The sequence below is a fragment of the Tupaia chinensis genome, unplaced genomic scaffold (assembly GCF_000334495.1).
Source record: "Tupaia chinensis unplaced genomic scaffold, TupChi_1.0 Scaffold145147_1, whole genome shotgun sequence".
Taxonomy (NCBI): Eukaryota; Metazoa; Chordata; class Mammalia; order Scandentia; family Tupaiidae; genus Tupaia; species Tupaia belangeri.
The window spans coordinates 1,091,597-1,103,539 of record NW_006205007.1 but is presented as its reverse complement, the minus strand read 5'-3'; the positions used below and the strand labels follow the sequence as shown (position 1 = coordinate 1,103,539).

Here is an 11,943-nt window from a genome sequence, read left to right as displayed (position 1 = left end):
GCAACATAGCCATTACACTAACTGCTGGTCCCATGATGTATAGTCTTTTTTATAAGTTGTTGTATACGATTTTCTAGTATCTTGTTGAGAATCTTTGTGTCTATATTCATCAGGGATATTGGTCTATAGTTTTCCTTCCTTGTCCTGTCCTTATCTGTTTTAAGGATAAGGGTGATAGAAGCTTCATAGAATGAATTAGGGAGAGATTCACCCTTTTGGATCTTTAGAAATAACTTGAGCAGAATGGGGGTTAACTCTTCTTTGAAAGCTATTTAGAATTCAGAGGTGAATCTATTAGGGCCAGGGCTTTTCTTTGTAGGGAGGTTATTTATAACTGATTCGATCTCCTGGCTTGTTATGGACCTATTCAGACTTTCTATATCATCCTGGCTCAATCTAGGTAGATTACACGTGCCCAGGAATTTGTCCATCTCATCTAGATTATCTTGTTTCTTGGCATACAGATGTTCATAGTATCCTCTAATAATGTTTTGTATTTCTACTATGTCTGTTGTTATTTTGCCTGCTTCATTGCAGATCTGATTCACCTGGTTCATTTCTCTCTTCTTAATAAGTCTTGCTAGTGGTGAATTTATTTTGTTTATCTTTTCAAAGAACCAGATTTTACTTTCATTTTTTTCTGTATAGTTCATTTATTTTCTATTTCTTTTTTTTTTTTTAATGCTCGGTCTAGTCTAATTTATTTGATTTTCTTGAGGGCAGAGAAAGCTGAAGAAGCATCCTAGAAATGATAACTATTTAAGATAGTTACATTCAATAATATTTTTTGTAGAACATATTACATGTATTTTTATTACAAATTAAAAATATTATATCTACTTTCTCCTTATGTGAATACCCTGCAATAACTTTGCAGCAGTCTTCGCGCTCAAAGAAAACATGCATGTTGTAGCTTATTTACATTTATTTTAAAAAGAACCTAATAAACCACTTTCAATAATTATTACTAACTTTAGAAACAAAGTATCATCATCTACTTTATAATAATTACCTTTATAACAAACTCATCATTTCATTAAATGGAAAAACATTCACTTTACTTGAATACATCCTGGAATTTTTTTCCCTTTATTTTTTAAAATTTGTTTTCCATTTCATTTTCTTCCATATATTCGATCACATTATTATTTGTCTTACAAAATGGATATTTCAACAGGTGAACATTTCTCCCAAGTACTGTTGATAAAACTGCAAAATATCTTCAACAGATAATACCACACCTCTTTGTTCCATTAATGCTTTGGCTTCCTGCCCTTCCCCCAAATGTTTTTTCTGCTTGTATCTTTATTATTTCCTTTCTCCTGGAGTGTTTTTGGATCTTTCTGCTGTTGCTTTTTCAATTCTGTGAGGCATGATGTTAGGTGATCCATTTGCCTTCTTTCCATGTTCCCCTTTTGTGCACTAATTGCTGTGAACTTCCCTCTTATGACTGCTTTAGCAGTGTTCCAAAGATTATGGAAACTTGTGTTCTGTCATTGGCTTCCATGAACCTTTTGATTTCAGTCTTTGTTTCTTCAGTAGTTGTGGAGTCATTCAGGAGTAGATTATTTATTTTCCAGGTATTTGAGTATTGTTGAGGATTTCTCTTGAAATTAAACTCAAGTTTAATTCCATCATGGTTGGAGAAGATGCTGGGTATAGTTTCTATGCCTTTGAATCTGTAGAGGCTTGCTTTGTGCTCTGTGATGTGTTCAATCTTCGAGAAGGTTCCATGTGGCAGTGAGAAAAAAAAGTGTATCTCAAGGTTTTTAGATGGAAAGTTCTATAGATGTCTGTTAAGTCCATTTCATTTATAGTATCATTTAGATCCTTTATCTCTTTACCTATTTTTTGTCTAGATGATCTGTTCAGAGGGAATAGTGCAGTGTTGAGGTATCCAACAATTAGTGTGTTGCAGTCTATCTCCCCTTTTAGATCTAGCAGTCTTTTCTTCACATATTTGGGTGCTCCTGTGTTAGGTGCATAGATATTAATAAGCATTATATCTTCTTTATCGATTAACCCTTTTACTACAATATAGTGTCCTTCTTTGTCTCTTCGAACAGTTTTTGTTTTAAAGCCCATTTTGTCAGAAATTAGTATTGAGACTCCAACGTGCATACTTTCTTAATACTAGGTTGTCAGGAAAGTCTTGAAGTATTTTTTCTGTTTTTCTATTCAAAACTGTGTCATGACTTCCTTGATGACCCAGTAATATGTGATTTACAAGAGCTTCTTGAAGACTCCCTTATATTTTTGCAATACTCATTCGAGTACACAAAACATATAAACTCAGCTATGGAAGCTGGTTGTAAAACTATTCAATCCTGGTGTACCATATTCTACTCTAGAGTCTAAGAATTTATAAAATGTCAGCTGAAGAAAACAATGACCAAGAAGAATAGCACAATTCAAGCAGTGTTCTACCTTTCATTGTTTTAATTTAAATATTAGACTTTTTAGAAGTCAAAATGGACAATAATGAAGAATTTTGGTTTAATTTTGAACATGAGAAGTAACATGTACATTAGTCCCCAAATCAATTTGTTAAATTCTGTTTGTTTATTTATTTATTTTTAGCATTGCTTTTGCTATTTTTGATATGAGGAAACAGAACGTCATGTAGAATCGACACTTTATGAGTAAGCATTATAAAACCAAGTGCCAAAATTCTTAGTATATCAAGTTGAACCTCTAAAATAATTCCTTTCCTCTCTTCAGATTTACCTTTACTTCTTCTCATATGAACTATATTATTGAAAAATGACCCACCACTCCCCAAATATGCTTTGCACTTTCCCATTTTCTCACATTTTTGCTCACATCTTTCCTTTAGCCAAGGGGTATTCATACTTTTCCTCTCATTTCAAATATTAAAATACTAGTTTTATAAAATTTTCTTCCTCAATGGACTTTTCCAAAGGCTCCTCAGACTAATTAATTGCACTTTATTGTACTTCATTTTTGGTAATTGAATGAAGTTTTTGCATTCATTCATTAATTTTTTTTTCTTTTCACAGTGCCAACCATCATGTTGAATTCTAACAACAGGAAAAAGGAAAAAAAAAAAAAACCTGCTTTCTTGAAACTTACAATTAAGTATGGGGAGGCAGGGAGGCATATGAAACAAATAAAATGAAGTAAATATATAATAGTGTATTATGACAAGTGTCACAAAGAAAAAGAAATGTAGGTTAAGAGAAAGCCTAACAAGGGAGACCCATTTAGACTTAGGAATAGGAAACCCTTTTGAAAAAGTAATATTTAATTGGAGAGTTAAAGCTTGAGTATCACTTTATTGCAGATATTTGCATTATTCCCCAGTTAGATCTAAGTTCCTACATGCATATTTATTTTTATAGCTTCTACAGGGTCTGGCACAGGACCTTGTCTATTGAGCTGGGACAATAAATATTCCATAACGAGAAAGGGATTTGCTCATTTAGCAAAACTCTAACTTGATACATTCATTGCTTCTGAATAAATATTTAAAGTTCTTTTTTTGTTTTGAACTGAGCACTTGGAACTGATTTCTTGATGGATACAGATACATTGGAAAAGGAGTGAGGGGAGAAGTAATATTTGCTGCTGACCAGGTCTTCACTTCCAGCTGAAACCCAGTAGATCCTGCTCATTTTTATATTCAATCCCTAGGAATGCTTCAGGAGGCCATACCCTTGGTAATCATTGTCTTTAAGAAGGACCAGAAGATTCAACCATTAAATTAGGAAAGGTCAATTAAAAGCATCAAAGTATAGAAATTGTTCTAACTTGATGGGTCAGTTGGTTGTGTGATTGTTAAGGTGATGGATCCTACATGGCTGACTGCACTGTTTCCTGAACCTTGTGACTTGAAAAACCCTTCAAGTACATATGCATACATGCCCAAAATCCTGAGATGAGAATGGAAAAGAAGGAATTGTGGCATGACTTTCTCCCCTCCAACCCTGGCAGTGTGATTTCTCACTTTCTCTCTGTCTCTCTCCAGCAAGCCTATGTGTCCCATAGCAAAACTAAAAAGAAAAAGTAAAAAAAATTGTTGTATCTTTGAACATGTTTAATACCTGTATCTTTTAAAATGAGGTTGTCTATATTTTAATGTATGTGCATGAGTTTATAGTAGTGTTGCCCCTGTGATAAATACATAAACTATGTGGTATTTAGCAATCTTTCTTTAATTGATTTTCAAGTTACATACCTCTATATGTCCAGCTTTCTTTGGCAGGAGAATAGGCTGTTTTTTTGTTTGTTTGTTTGTTTGTTTGTTTTTAATCAGAATAGTTAAGTCTAAGGTATTGAATTTGGCAGTAATTAAATAGGGAACCATGAAGTGATTTCATTGATTTCCAGGATTTATTCAACTGCTCTGGCTGAGGGTTGGGGGTTACCATCCTCCTCATTTCTATTTGCTTAAATTTAAATTTGACTTTTAGGGTAAAACACTGAGTGTTCCTTTTCTGGCACTGATGAAAAACCCAAACATATAGTCTGTGGGAAAGATACACATTTATACCTGTATAGTAAGAGACTCTCTGTCAGGTAAGATATGTGGATTGGTGAGTCCAAATGGAGGGAAACAGTTTCCTTCTGTCCAAAAAAAGTCAAACTTTCATTCTCCTTCCAAATGATTCAGGCTTGAAGGAATTTTTGGAAGTGTGATAATAATTATCTTTAAGTAATTGAATAAAAAGACACTATAGTGTTTAGAACTATATATATATATATATGTTATTTATATAAATAACTTTTATATAAAGTTATATATATAAAACTATATAAAAAGTTATTATATATGTATATATGTGTATATATATTTAAAAATCTTACAAAAATGAGAAACTTTCAGAGTGGCAGCATTTCTATTATGGCTAGCAGCATTACTACTACTTAATGATTTGCTTGGACTGAGTAGAAAATTTACATTGTTTTCTTTATTCCACTCATTCAGAAAACCTAACTGGATATTCTATTGTTACATCAGACTGTGATCATTCTTAAGACGGTTTCCAATTAATGGTATTGCTTCCTTAGGTGTGAGTTCTACAACTTAAATAGCAACCTATGTTCAAAGATATATTTCATACTGTGTCACTTTATTAGAAGAAAAATATGCCTTTTTTTGACAGCCAATGACTGTTAGCTGAATCAGTGATACCTTTGAAAATAACTCATCAGATTAGTGAACAAAATACGCAATATAAACAGTGCAGTATTACAATTTTCAGTGTCTGTGTTTTTTGTCCATATGGTTGTAATGGATTAGAGATCAGCTGAAGCAGTTTCAAATATCTGATGTTTTAGGAGATTAACAGGTTCAGACAGTCAAGGATTTCCTCCATTCTTCTTGGCATGAATGAGCTGTTTCTTTTGTCTCGGTAGTGTAACTCTGAGGAAACACGAGGGGAAAAATACCAAGCCATGTATCTATGACTGAGAAGTCATCTTCTGAGGGACAAGGAATTAATTATTAACATGCAGATATAAAACACGCAGTTATAAACATAATCTTTTATGAACAGTATCAATAGACTTCATCTGAAAATTAAAGGTGAATGAAATATGGACTATACTGTATTGTCTTGATGAATTCTAAAAGTTTTTTGTAGTTCTGGGACACTACAGTCAAATTCACATCCTGTGAGGAATCAGCAAATGGCAAAAAACAAAAACCAGAATAGGAAGAGGTTAGAAGAACAGCATCCTGCTGGCTGACCTAAGGACAGTTTTAGACAAACAATCCTAATCACCAACTGCCTGGGGCCGGTTATTTACACCTTTCTAGTGTTGGCTATTACATGGATGCTTCAAATTATTTCAGCTATGGAAAGGTGAAATTATGAGGGTGTGAGGTTGAAACCTTATTTGAGAGAATCCCACATTCCAAAATGACTAATGACTGGAAATTCAGACTTGATGAGAGAAGGCAAGGAAGTGAGAACATACTGCAATACCATTGGCACTAGCATATTTGTTATTTTTCAGAAGAGCTCTTCTGAAGCTGATCACTTATATTTAACCCAGTTCAGGGATAGCTCAGTCCCCATTATGGTATTTCATACCATTGATCTGTTCATGTACTATTTATAAACCTCTAATATAGCCATCAGGAAGTATTTCACTTATAGAAAGTTGAAGATTTTGGGAATACAGTGAAAATTTTTATGTTAACATTCTATCTTTGTATAGAATGTGGAAAAATGGAAAAATAATGAGGTGACTCTATTTTATGTTATTCATTACCAAAATACTTATTCCTAATTTTGGCTTGTGGCAATGTCAGTGGCCTGGTGTTGGGAAACAGGGCTTTTTTATCTGTCAGGCTTTGGAGTCAATGGCTTGTCTTTAAATCTTCAGCTTTTCCATTTGTTTGGTATTGATTAAAACTTTAGCATGGGGACCAGCAGATGGCGTTACGTAGCTGGACTCCCATGTAGTCAACTGAGGTTGGAGTCCCAGACTAGTGGCTTAAAACTCATGCCAGGTGATTGTGCGTGTGTGGCAAAATCCTGAAAGGAGACTAGAGGAGAAGCGATAGTGGCGTGGCCATCTCCCCCGGGGGGGTGACTTCTCACTTTCATCTCTTTTTCTCTCTGGTGAGCTCATGTGCCCTATAGCAAAAAATCTCTCTCTCTAAAAACATTTAAAAAACACTTTAGCATGGATAGTTATAAGTATTATTGTTCAAGGGAGGAACCTAGCCAGCATTCTTTAAGTCCTCTGCTTCTACACTTTTCAGTCTCAGTTATCAAGCCCTGTCCATGGGATCTCATAAATATTTCCCAATAATTGCCCTTTTACCATCTGTACTGTTATGTCCTGTGCTATAGACATAAGTCTTGCTCACTTTTTACTTGGATTTCTGGTATAACTTCCTTAGGACTCCTTATCTTCTGCCTTATTTTCCTGTATTTATTTTTACACATTACTGGGCAGAAAAGAGAGCAAATCTCATCATATCATAAGATGAATCAGAATGGCCTTTATGAAATTTCAGAATTAAGTTTAAACTCATAAAATTGTATACAAGACCCTTCCTTCTCTCTTCTACAGCATCTTTATGGATACCCTTTGGGTCAGTCAGGCTGAGGTATTTTTGTTTTCCACTCTTGTCATAGTTACAGTGTCTAGAATTTCCTCTTACTGACCTCTTTCTTCTTTTCCTTCCCTTGCAATCACCCCTTTCTCAACCACCTAGGCATATAAAGAGCACACTCTTACTAGTTCTAATCATTCAACTGAAATGGAAGCTTGTCTGGTAAATCTTCCCTTATCTGCCATAATGGGTTACCTCCCTTGAACCTCAATAACACAAGTCCACACTTCTTTCCAGGTACCTGGACTTCTTTCCAGGTACCTAGACTATTTTAGTGTTAGTTTTCAAGAATGACTTTATCACTGGAGTGTAAGTTCATTGAGGCAGTGATTGTGTCTTACTTTTTCCTTAGCAAAGTGCCAGACATTACAAACAAGCTATAAAGGTTTGTTGAAAGGATGAATGTCTTAAGGTTTAAGTTTTGCTAGTTCTAAAGTCATTCATATTTTGAAAGACATCAAAGACTGACATTTAAAAAACTGAGTCTCGGGAACCAGCAGTTAGCGTAATGGCTATGTCGCTGGACTCCCATGTAGTCGACCGCGGTTCGCATCCCGGACCCGGTGGCTTAAAACTCATGCCAGGCACGTGTGCATGTGTGCCCAAGATCCCAAGAGGAGAATGGAGGAGAAGGGATTGCGGCGTGACCATCCCCCCTGGGGGGTGATTTCTCGCTTTCTGTCTCTATGTCTCTCTCTGTCTGGTGAGTGCATGCGCCCTATAGCGAAAACCTCTCAAAAAACAAAAACAAAAACAAAAACAAAAAACCTAAGTCTCAAACTGAAATTTCAGGCTTTGACCAACTGATGAATGGGGCCTGGGTCCATGTATTTGTGTCCTGTGCCATGTCAGTGCGTGTAAGGGGAGGCAGAAGGAATGTGGTGAAGTAGGAATGTAGGCAATAGGGATGGCTCAAAGCATTTTGAATAATATCAGGTGGTTGACTATTCTATTAGTTGAGAATATGATTAATACGGGACCAGCAGTTGGCATAATGGCTATGTCACTGGACTCCCATGCAGTCAGCTGTGTTTAGTGTCCCAGACACTGTGGCTTAAACTCACACCAACTCGTGTGCATGCGTGCCCAAGATCCCAAGAGGAGAATGGAAGAGAAGGGGTTGCAGCTTGGTCATGCACCCTGAGGGGTGATTTCTCACTTTCTGTCTCTCTGTCGCTCTCTGTCTTTCTGGTGAGTGCACGTGCACTATAGAAAAAAAAACTCTCAAAAAAAAAAAAACAACAACAACAACAACAAAAAAACCCAGAACAGGATTAATATAACTAATATGACTATTAGTCGTAGTGACTAAAATGCAGAAGAGCGTTTTTTTCCTCTTTTAATAAGAAGAGTGAAGGTAGCTGATTGCTGGTTCAGTGGCTTAAAAACATCAATGTAGAGGTCTCTGATTCTCTTGCTTTTTTTTTTTTTGGAGAATTTTTTTGTTTGTTTTTGTTTGTTATAGGGCGCATGCACTCGCCAGAAAGACAGAGAGAGACAGAGAGACAAAAAGTGAGAAATCACCACATGGGGAGGGTGGGAGGTGGCCACGCCACAATCCCTTCTCCTCCTCCATTCTCCACGCACGCACACGGTGTGAGTTTATGCCACCAGGTCCGGCACTCAAACCATAGTCGCTACATGGGAGTCCAGCAACATAGACATTATGCCAACTGCTTGTCCCATCTTGGCCCTTTTCTTAAGGCCCTCAATCAGCTGTCAGAATTCTACTCATCAGGACCATGTTTCAGGTGGGGAGCTGGAGAAAACATGGAAAGGCAGAAGGAAGGAGAGGGCACAGGGAAGATGAGGGTAAAGACCTAGAATGTCATGTTAGTGAACTGTGTGGAACAACAGCCAAATATGAGGTGATAATATTACTTGATTAAATAACTTTTTTTCATTATGCATATTAGTAAATTTAAGGATGATGAACTTATTGACCCCTTAGTAAGATCAGTAAATATAAGCTAATAAATTGTGTTCTAAATGAAAACTTATGGGTTTAACTATTGATTCATTTTATTTCATCCCATCAACAAAGCCCTAATCACACTAGTATTGTTAATCCAAATTTATTGATTAAGGACGCTTGTATGTCAGGCACTGTGCTTATCTTTAGGGATATAGAATATTAGAGACTTTTTGTCTTCTAAAAAGTTGTTAAATAATGGAGGAAACAAGTAAATCAACAGGTAGTTTCCTTTTATTTCCACAGGGCACCTGCACTTGCAGGTGAATGGGGGTGTAGAGGAGAGAGAGAGAAATTGAGAAAGCACCCTCAGTGGAAGGTGGTACACTACAATCTCTTCCCCGTTGTTTCTCCATTCTGTCAGGAGTTTGGGCACACATGCACATGTGTCCAGCATGTCTTGCAAGCCTCTGGGGTAGAATTTGAATTGTTATTGCTCATATGGGATCCAGCTCACTTAACCACTGTTATGGGGGCTGGCCCAGTAAATGCTTTTATTCTTTAACATATCTTTCTAAGGATGCATGCACTTGCCAGAGAGAGACAAAAAGACAGAGAGAGAGAGGGAAAGGAGAGAGAGGGAAACTACCCATCCACACACCCCTATGGAGATGGTCATGCTGCAATGCCATCAGTTCTATCGCTCCCTCCTCTCAAGATTTTTTGGGCACATTTGTGCATGATGTGATTTTCAAGCTGCAGGATCCAGGACTCAAACCACATGGTCAGCCATGTAGGATCAGCTACCTTAACCTCCAAGCCACAGAGCTGACCCATGCTTTTGGTTTTTTTTTTTTTTTTTTTAGAGATTTTTCCTATAGGGCGTGTGCACTTGCTGGAGACACACACACACACACACACATACCTGGAGGGATAGCCACACTGCAATCCCTTCTCTTTTATTCCCCTCTCAAGAGTTTGGTCATGCACACACATACTCCCAATGTGAGTTTCAAGCTGCTGGGTCTGGGACTCAAACCATGGTTGGCTGAGTGGGAGTCCAGTGCCTTAACCAGTACACCACATGTGCCCCCCCCGACCCCGACCCAGGCTTTTTAATATAGGTGAGGCAGTCTATAATTCTGTGGTTGGTCAGAATTACAGTTTCTATTCAAGTTACCTTTATTTTTCACTTCACAGCATCAGCCTAAAGGATATTTGTATATAAAATATTTTTGTTTCTCTGTTCTGCATTAACTCCAGGAAGCTTCACTTGGAAAACAAGTATTATTCTTACACAATTAAGCCAGGAGAGAATTCATTATTTCTCTCTTTTACCATTATTTTATTCTACTTTCCTTACTTTCTCCTTTTCTCTCTCTCTCTCTTTTTTTTTTGTCTTCACTGATTTTATTAAACCACTTTGAAAGAAATTGTGATCTTTACTTACAGCAAAGGATTAGATGCTAAACTATGGCTAGTATTATTCAAAATTTAAACGTTATTGTCTACAAACACTTCTTTTCAGCATTTTATGAAAAAGCTATGTTTAGTAGTTCCAGTAGTGGTAATGTGATATAATGTTTTACTGAATTTCTGATAAAATAGAATTTTCAGATTATATAATTTTCAGTGTATATGCAAATATATGTCATTTTATTACTTTCTGTTCCAATAAATTGCAGTCATTCAGAATGAGATGTAATAGTCTTCTGTAAAGGATTTGTGGACAAAATTTTTAAATCTGTATATATGACAAGTGAGTTGTTTGAATCTAAATATGGGAGAGATAACTTGGAAATCTGCTTATAGACATTTGGACTGAACATCCACAATAGGAAAGAAATAAAATTATTCGTATTGTGCTCATATTTAAGATAAGGGGAAAAAAGTGGTTTCTGCTATTAGATCTAGTGTTAAAGTGCAACCACAAAGGAGAAATAGTTTCAGAATGCTCTGTGAAAGTAGCAAAAATGAAATGAAAATATAAATGTCTGATGAAAAGTAAACTATCTCTTAAGGGCAGAATTTTTAAAGGGAACTTACCCTAAAATCTCTTTAGATGTTCAATCTGTAGTATGAACATTTAATCTTTTTTGCTCAGCTTTGAAATTGAACCCATTTAAATCTGCTTTGTGCCATTTTAGAAAGGTATATACATTAGAGAAGTTGTTTGAGTCATCTCCCAAATTAATGCCAAAGGCAAGAAACCAGGCCTTTGAATTTACATTACTGGGACAAAATCAGAATGCTTGGAGGTTGTAATTTTAGAGAGACAGGGAAATGCATGAGCACCAGTGGATTCCTGTGTTTTGCTTACAGATTGTTTGAAAGAGATCATTTAGTTTTTGTTACTGTCTAGAGAATTTGAAGTGATTATGAGTATGTACTTTTAGATGACTTAATTCAGATTCAGAATTAACAGTCTGAATCAACTTTGAGACTAAAAGATTCTCTTATTCAGAGGGATGATTTCTTTAGGACTCTGGCTAATAATCTTGTGATATGCTTGCATTCTTCTAAAAGCATGAAGAAGAATGGAGCAAGATGCCTATCCCAGTAGGAGGAAAGGTGAGAATTAAAGTATCACATTTTGATAATGTGAATTAAGTTGATATCTATGTAGAAAGTATCCTTTACTGTACTTTAAAAAAAAATCTAGCATTCTCTCTGTTTTACAGGTGAGTCCTTCCTGTTTCTGCTTGGTCTCGTAAATACTATATTTAGTGTGGAAAATTAAATGGACATTAATGATTTAAATTAACATTGGAAAAATATTTTTAAATATTCTTTTCAAAGGTGGACTTTTTTCTTACTGAAGTGAGCAACTTTCATAAGCTATTAAGCTAGATGTCTTTATAATTCTTTCTGAACTAAACCTTAACTAGTGTTATTGTTTGACACTTGTTTTAATAAGTCACTTCTTACCTCATTTTTT

General features: G+C 35.8%; 1 protein-coding gene across 1 annotated transcript in view; it reads left to right on the top strand.

Moving 5' to 3' along the window:
• The window catches only part of LOC102502675 (brain-specific angiogenesis inhibitor 1-associated protein 2-like protein 1), a 42,666-nt gene that overhangs the window by 19,032 nt on the left and 11,691 nt on the right, over nucleotides 1-11,943 (top strand).